Source organism: Melitaea cinxia, chromosome 9, assembly GCF_905220565.1.
Source record: "Melitaea cinxia chromosome 9, ilMelCinx1.1, whole genome shotgun sequence".
NCBI lineage: Eukaryota > Metazoa > Arthropoda > Insecta > Lepidoptera > Nymphalidae > Melitaea > Melitaea cinxia.
Genome location: NC_059402.1, coordinates 14,835,439 through 14,844,360, shown reverse-complemented (window position 1 = coordinate 14,844,360; position 8,922 = coordinate 14,835,439).

Sequence of the window (8,922 nt, the reverse complement as noted above, 5' to 3'; positions counted from 1 at the left end):
CCGTATATGTATATATTTTTTATGTGTGTTCGCGGATACCTTCGTTATTTATAAACCGATTATGATAATTTTTGTTGGAAAAGAGATATCTCAAGGTTGGTACCACGATAAGGAAGCCAGGATCTGACGATGGCATACCAGAGAAATCGAGGCGAACCCTCGAAAATGGTAGTGGTAACTAGTACGTTTGTTAATTTTTTTTTCATCTCCTTACGTTGTATTACTTGTCGATGTAATCTCTCTCTTGAAATCGTAAAATCGTTCGCCCAACACATTACCTCACTTTGTCAAGTCTTCCTTAGATTACACACTGGAAACATGAAAATATTTTTGACATAAAAAGGTGAATTTAGATCTTGATATCGAATTTATAATTTTGAAAATTTTGTAGAAAAGATATATTAATGTCAGCACAAAGTGACTGATAATGAGACTGGAAAATATGAATTAGTTACACGTAATCAAAATAATATTTTTCATATATTACACATATAATGCGAAGTTTCAATTAATTATATATATATATATACTAGCTGTGCCCGCGGCTTCGCCCGCGTAGAAATCAGTGTGTCACAAAGTTTTCCCGGCAAACTTCCAGTGAAACTATTATCGAAATCGGCTTAGGCGTTCCGTAAACCTTTTTCTCCAAGCCCTCTCTCCATTGGTGAAATCGCATGAAAATCCGTTCAGTAGATTTTGAAGGAATCTTTCACATATATATTTGGGGACTTTATTTTATAATACACTAACTGTCACCTGCGACTACGTCCGCGTGGTTATGAAGATATGCATTACTATCAAGATGTTTAACGCAACTTATTTTTTTATTTCAGTCACTTGAAATGCTTATCAAACTAAGTAACTTTTTAAAAGGCACAATTTAGTATAATTTAATAGTTATTTTTATAAAACCTCTCTATACACCACATTTTTAGTTTTATTTTCAGGCTGTATATGTTTCATAAAAACTATCAACCCTAATTAAACCCTCTTAGCGGTGGAATATCGCAAAATCTTCTTTCTTAGCGGACGTCAACTAACTATAATCTACCTCCCTGCCTCATCTTTGTCCATCCTGGATGGATGGACCATCCAGCGGTTATTAAGTTCTCGTGATGAGTGAGTCAGTGAACTTTCTCTTTTATATATATAGATTACGATGCATTATTTGGACACCTTCTCGCTATCTATAGAGCATACATTTTAAATTTCTTTTACTCCTAAAACATAGGACTTTCATACAAACTTCCAAACCCCGTTTTACCCCCTTAGAGGTCGAGTTTCGTAAAATCCGTTCTTAGCGGATCTCTACGCCCTATAAGGAACCTACCTGCCAAATTTTAAGTTTGTAGGTGTTATAGTTTCGGAGATTTCGTGATCAGTGAGTCAACGTACCATCCCCCGTTTTAACCCCAAAAAGGGGTTGACTTCTAAAGATACATTATTTGGACACTTTCTCACCATGTATAGAGCATACATTTTAAATTTCAAATCTCTTACTTCAAAAACATAGGACTTTCATACAAACTTCCAACCCCCGTTTTACCCCCTTAGGGGTCGAGTTTCATAAAATCCGTTCTTAACGGATATCTACGTCTTATAAGGACCCTACCTGCCAAATTTCAAGTTTATAGGTGTTATAGTTTCGGAGATTTCGTGATCAGTGAGTCAACCTACCATCCCCGTTTTAACCCCAAAAAGGGGTTGATTTCTAAAGATACATTATTTGAACGCCTTCTCATCATCTATAGAGCATACATTTTAAATTTCAAGTCTTTTACTTCTAAAACATAGGACTTTCATACAAACTTCCAACCCCCCGTTTTACCCCCTTAGGGGTCGAGTTTCGTAAAATTCGTTCTTAACGGATACTTACGTCCTATAAGGAGCCTACCTGCCAAATTTAAAGTTTATAGGTGTTATAGTTTCGGAGATTTCGTGATCAGTGAATCAACGTACCATCCCCCGTTTCAACCCCAAAAAGGGGTTGATTTCTAAAGATACATTATTTGGACACTTTCTTACCATCTATAGAGCATACATTTTAAATTTCAAATCTCTTACTTCAAAAACATAGGACTTTCATACAAACTTCCAACCCCCGTTTTACCCCCTTAGGGGTCGAGTTTCATAAAATCCGTTCTTAACGGATATCTACGTCCTATAAGAACCCTACCTGCCAAATTTCAAGTTTATAGGTGTTATAGTTTCGGAGATTTCGTGATCAGTGAGTCAACCTACCATCCCCGTTTTAACCCCAAAAAGGGGTTGATTTCTAAAGATACATTATTTGAACGCCTTCTCATCATCTATAGAGCATACATTTTAAATTTCAAGTCTTTTACTTCTAAAACATAGGACTTTCATACAAACTTCCAACCCCCCGTTTTACCCCCTTAGGGGTCGAGTTTCGTAAAATTCGTTCTTAACGGATGTCTACGCCCTATAAGGAGCCTTTTTGCCAAATTTCAAGTTTGTAGGTGTTATAGTTTCAGAGATTTCGTGATCAGTGAGTCAACCTACCATCCCCCGTTTTAACCCCGAAAAGGGGTTGATTTCTAAAGATACATTATTTGGACACTTTCTCACCATCTATAGAGCATACATTTTAAATTTCAAATCTCTTACTTCAAAAACATAGGACTTTCATACAAACTTCCAACCCCCGTTTTACCCCCTTAGGGGTCGATTTTCGTAAAATTCGTTCTTAATGGACGTTTACGTCCTATAAGGAGCTTTCCTGCCAAATTTCAAGTTTGTAGATGTTATAGTTTCGGAGATTTCGTGATCAGTGAGTCAACGTACCATCCCCCGTTTCAACCCCAAAAAGGGGTTGATTTCTAAAGATACATTATTTGAACACTTTCTCACCATCTATAGAGCATACATTTTAAATTTCAGGTCTCTTACTTCAAAAACATAGGACTTTCATACAAACTTCCAACCCCCGTTTTACCCCCTTAGGGGTCGAGTTTCGTAAAATCCGTTCTTAGCGGATGTCTACGTCCTATAAGGAGCCTACCTGCCAAATTTCAAGTTTGTAGGTGTTATAGTTTCGGAGATTTCGTGATGAGTGAGTGACCTTTCGCTTTTATATATATTATATATTATAGATATATCGCTACTAAGCGATAAGATCGCCTGTGTACATTACTATCTCTATGTGTAAATAACTGTTTCATGGAATTTTTTTTTCTCCGAGTGGTGTACACTAAAGTATATTCTATCTATCTATCTATATATATATATGTGTGTGTGTGTTGGAATAGAAATGCGAATGAAATATAAAACTTATGTTATTAATATTTTACAATTTAAATTTTGAAGTGTGTAGGTACATGAAAATATTAAACAATTTATTATTTACAAGAATATTAAATTCTTGAAATAAGTAATTGAAAGTCTGGTATAATTTACTTCGCGGTTCACTTTGTGTAATAAATGCTATGTTATCATATAACGAGGCGTTAGCGCAACGGTCACAGCACTGGTTTGTGGCTGTTTTACTGGCGGTTGCGGGTTCGATTCCCGCACATGACAAACATTTGTATTGGCGTACATATGTTTGCTGTGGTATGGGTGCAGTTCTTGTGGGTCTCCCCACCGTGCCACGGAGAGCACGTTAAGCTATCTGTCTCTGTTGTTATCATTTACACCTGATACAGATCGTTACTCAAAGTAGGGAATTTATCCGCTAACCCGTAGAAGAGTAATAGACTAAGCTCAGATTCTACACCTACTCGTATATATATATAGAAAGAGGCCTTAATCCAGCAATGGGATGTTACAGGCTGAATCGTATTGAAACCATTTCTGATGCTCTTGATGTTGCGATAGACAACTAAATTGAATGGTAATAGTGAAGATACAAATGTCAATGGCTTCTACAGACTATAGTTTCAACTGGGATAAGTCGACAAAAATATCAATAAATTAATATAAATATATATATTTATATTTTGTAGTTACATTTTTATTTATATTTATACATTTTTATACAAATGTATTTAATGATCAATTTATTCTAATATAAAGAAAGGATAAATATTTAACTTTTAAACATCTAATTATTTTTTTGAGCGGGATTATACGAAAAATTGTAATAAAATGCCTTTTAAACTATAATACATAAATTATAACTTAATATATACACATACGTATATGTAATAGAATAAAACAAACTAAAACTATACTTCAGCCTGTATTATCCCACTGCTGGGCATAGGCCTCTTTCCCCATGTAGGATCAGAGCTTAATCCACCACGCTGCTCCAATACGGGTTGGCGGGTAACAAAAACGAATATATTATTAATTAAAACAAACTAAATGTAACTATTATAGAGGTCTTTCAACGAAACCATACAGTTAGAAATTTAAATAATAATTATATTTGTACACTATAGCATTTAATTTCGTATAGCCAATAATATACCACGATAAAGACTGCTTTTCGTATTAAAATGTTGTATTTTAATGATAAAATTTCATCTCATTAGACTTGTATGCATTTATATGATAGACGCTTGTAAATGAATCATAACAATATTTGGACGTGGATATTTTAGAATTCCGTATCGATTCTACTGACTTTGATTATAAATCTATTCCTTTATACCTTACACTATACCATAAATAAAATTACACTAACTAGATCCTCCTTAATTGAACTTTCGAAGTTTTTACTTTTCGTTAAGTATCATTTCGCTTTTCTTGTCCGACGTTGTAGATAACTAACCGCATAAATAATAAATGGGCCGTGAAGGTGTAAGATCCGATGACGTGCCTGACTCGCGTTCGAAATTTAAATGTTCAGAAATAAAGCGAATATTTTTTTACATACAGAGAAATTACTTGAAACTATATTTTATACAGAACCGCTACTGTTTCGGACGTACCGTACCTAGCGTTTTCTTTACCTCCATCTGCCCACACTGCGGTTCATGCCAAGCACGTGCCGACACACATTACAGCCGTGATATAAAATTTAAATAAGTGCTTGTAAAAGTTTTATGGCACCGCCGTTAAGAGTTCCCACTGAGATACACATATGTTTATTTATTTATTTATTTTATTTATTTATTTATTTATTTATTTAAGGTGAATTTACAGTTATGATAATACACAATTATAGTTTATACATATTAGAAAATTAAAGAAACCAATTACAAATTCACACAGATAGACATAAAATAGTAATTAAGGCAGATGTTGAGCTTGCAATAGAAACAACTTATACACATTATATTAGTAAATATTTATGTAACTGTTTGTAAATATTTAAGTAAATATTTATGTACTTATAATAATACTAGGATGGTTTTATTCTAGTTCAAAATAGATGTTGGAAAGCTTGCGTCTTGCAGAGATATGACTTACATTGGACAGATCGAAATCAATAGTCATACACAAGTCATTGAAGTGTTTACCAGCTCTTAGTAAAAATGAATTCTGCCTATAATTGCTTTTTGCCAAAGGCACATGTATAGGTTTAAAATTTCTGAGATTACCAGTAGGAACATTAAACTGTAACAGAGACAGAAGGTCGGGGCAATCAACATCATTAGAAATGATTTTAATCCAGAATGCTGTGTCGGCTATTTTGCGACGATATGCCAACGGTAGAAGATGGTGCTTCCGACAAATGTGATCGTATTGGTCGGACTTATATGTTTCTCCAGTACGATAACATAAGTATTTTAAAAATCTTTTTTGTATGTTTTCGATCCTATCGATATAAACAGAGTACCTCGGACTCCAAACTTGTGAGGCATATTCTAAGCCACTCCGGACCAGTGAACAATATAATATCTTCAGCGTCTTAGCATTAACGAAATCTTGCGTATTACGAATTAAAAATCCCAGAGCTTTCGATGCTTTGGACACTATACCGTCAACATGTTTGTCAAACAGAAGTTTGGAGTCGTGCGTAACACCAAGATCACGCATGGAACACACCCGCCGAAGAACCCTTTGTTGGAGTGAGTATTCGTACGATATTGTGTTGACTCTACGACTAAATGACATTACTGTACATTTTTCTGGATTCAGGTCGAGTTTATTTTTAAGACAATACGATTGGAGTAGATTAAGATCTTCCTGCAACAAGATGGTGTCAGCGTATGTGCGTATCCTTGCGAAGATCTTCATGTCGTCAGCAAAGCAAAGAAGTTTAGATGTTTTTAAGCACTTCTCGATGTCGTTCACGAAGATAATGAACAGTAGTGGGCCAAGTAGTGAGCCTTGTGGCACGCCACTAGGGATTTCAACCCAACTAGAGATATAATTATTAATAACTACTGCCTGAGAACGATTTTCGACATAGGAAGCAAACCAACGCAACAAGTCACCGTGGATACCGATCATTTCCAGCTTATCCAAAAGGATTTCATGTGGTATTCGGTCAAAAGCTTTGCTATAATCGGTATAAACTACGTCCACCTGACAGCCATCATCCATAGCATTAGTAATGTAGTCACCAAGTAAGACCAGATTAGACACCGTTGAACGTCCCTTAATAAAGCCGTGTTGCGAAAGACTGATGGAGTGACATAAAGCCGAGTAAGTCTGTCCATATATCAATTTCTCAAAAACCTTTGCAATAATACATAATTTAGAAATAGGTCTGTAATTTGATACCTCAGACTTGGAACCTTTTTTGTGGACAGGAGTGATATATGCCCGTTTCCATATATCGGGGACACGGCATTGAGAAAGAGAAAGCTTAAATAATAATGCAATTGGTTTTGAAATTAATGCAGAGCAATTGATTAGAAAGCAGGTTGGTAAATTATCGGGCCCCGCTGTCTTACCAGGATCAAGACGTATCAAAATATCATGTATAATCTTCTCATCTACTGTGATAGACGAGATGTAAGAAGTGCAGTTAGAAGCTTCCCGAGACACTCGATGAGATCCACTTCCCTATGTTCTATTGTTCTACTATGTTCTTTAAATTTTTATTAATTTTACCAATGAGGTTGAAATTACTTTATTGATACTGTCTTTTTTTATTTAATTTTTTTATTATATTATTATATTATTTTTTATTTTATTTTTAAATTTGAAAAAAGCTCTATTTAGAAATATACAAATGACTACAAGCTGGCGTCTACTTATAACCTAGAACGTGAACCAAACCACCAGCGCACCACCAAAGCATCAGGTTAAGAAATATTAATCTTATTACTGCGTACCAACGTTGATTCAACAATCTAGTAACAGTTTTTTAAGGTGGTGGTCGAAACTTTTACCTAATAAGCCATTGACCAGCACAATTGTTTGAAAAATCCTTAATATATAATAGGCATATGTCTTAACAATGATGCTTTTTTGCCAACACATTAAAAAGGAAGTCCATAAAATAGGATTTTTTTTGTTTAAAGAATAAAAGTAAAACTATTTTTTTTTTAAGTTTTATGGCGAAGTAGAAAAGATAGCAAAAATCAATTTATTTATTTATTTAACAAGTCTATTAAAACAAATTAGTTTAGGTAACTTAATTATAATTCAAAAATATTACGCAATCACGCAAAATTACGATGTGGAAAATACAATTTCCTGTTTGAACTTATATGAAGGCTGGAAAAGCAGAAGCAGTAATTTAGACGCGATTGCATAAAAAATGAAGCAATTCCTAGCATAACAACCAAAGAGGGGATTTGACAAATCTCCGAAATTTGTTACTAAACTGGTACTATTTGCATTTTATTTATTTATTTATTCTTAATGTACACCAAAATACAGACACATATAAAGAAAGATACAATACAAGATGTACAAAGGCGATCTTATCGCTAAATAGCGATTTCTTCCAGATAACCTTTGGGAACTGGACACGATACAGTAGCAGCGGTTAGAAGTGTGCACAAATTAAGGAGGAAAAATCAATAATAAATAGATAAAAAACTACGATATGATAGACTTACATAATTATTAAAGAAAAAAAACATATAAATAAGTAAATATTTTAGTGTATACTATATAATATACATATACACACACATAAACATACACACACACATACATACATACACATATAAAAATATATACATATATACATATACACATATAAATATATACATATATGTACACTTAAAGTAAACTACAAATCGCGACAGTTATGACTTAATGAGCGACATATAATGCTTTTTAAGGCGTTGCTTGAAGCAAGCTTGTGTTGGAGCTTGTTTTATTGAAAGCGGAAGAGAGTTCCACAGACGGGCAGCATTAACAGTAAATGAATTGGAGTAGAAGGAGGTACAATGGGGAGGAATTTTCAGAAGCAAATTGCATTGTGTTTTCTATTTTTGTCTGCAATTTCGTTTTTAATTTTAGCCCTTTTATTTTATATCACAAAACTTAAAAAAATATATATTATTTACTTGTAATTTTAGTATAAATTTTTCCCAAGTTAGAATAGTGGTAAGAATGCTAGCAATATTTCCTGGTTGAATCCCGTTGTCGACTCTCCGGGCAATGAAATAGAAATCTCGTCACCAGTGACGACCTATAGTCGTTGGGTTAAATTTCGTATTACTGTTTTTTGCGTTGTCATTCAAAGGCCACAAAGTTCTACTATTTGGTATAAATGGCAAATACTTGGATCATATATCCAAGTAAGCAGCATCTTAAGCGGCTTTTTCTAGACTAAAGGTCACCTTGATAAATACAAGTATGTCGACAAAAATACCACCTAGCAAAACATGTTGCTTTTTTAGAGAATCAGCAATAATCTATCCGGTTTCGTATCATCGTTATGTTTCAGTTATTGACTGCATTTATCCGTATTAATCCATAAACTATTTGAATTGAAAAATTATACTTGACTAAAAGTATGCGCGTCGGTCACCAACTCGTCTGCCCAGCGTGGTGACTATGGGCAACACACATGGGTTCACGTGATTTTTGGCGAGAACTTGTGGA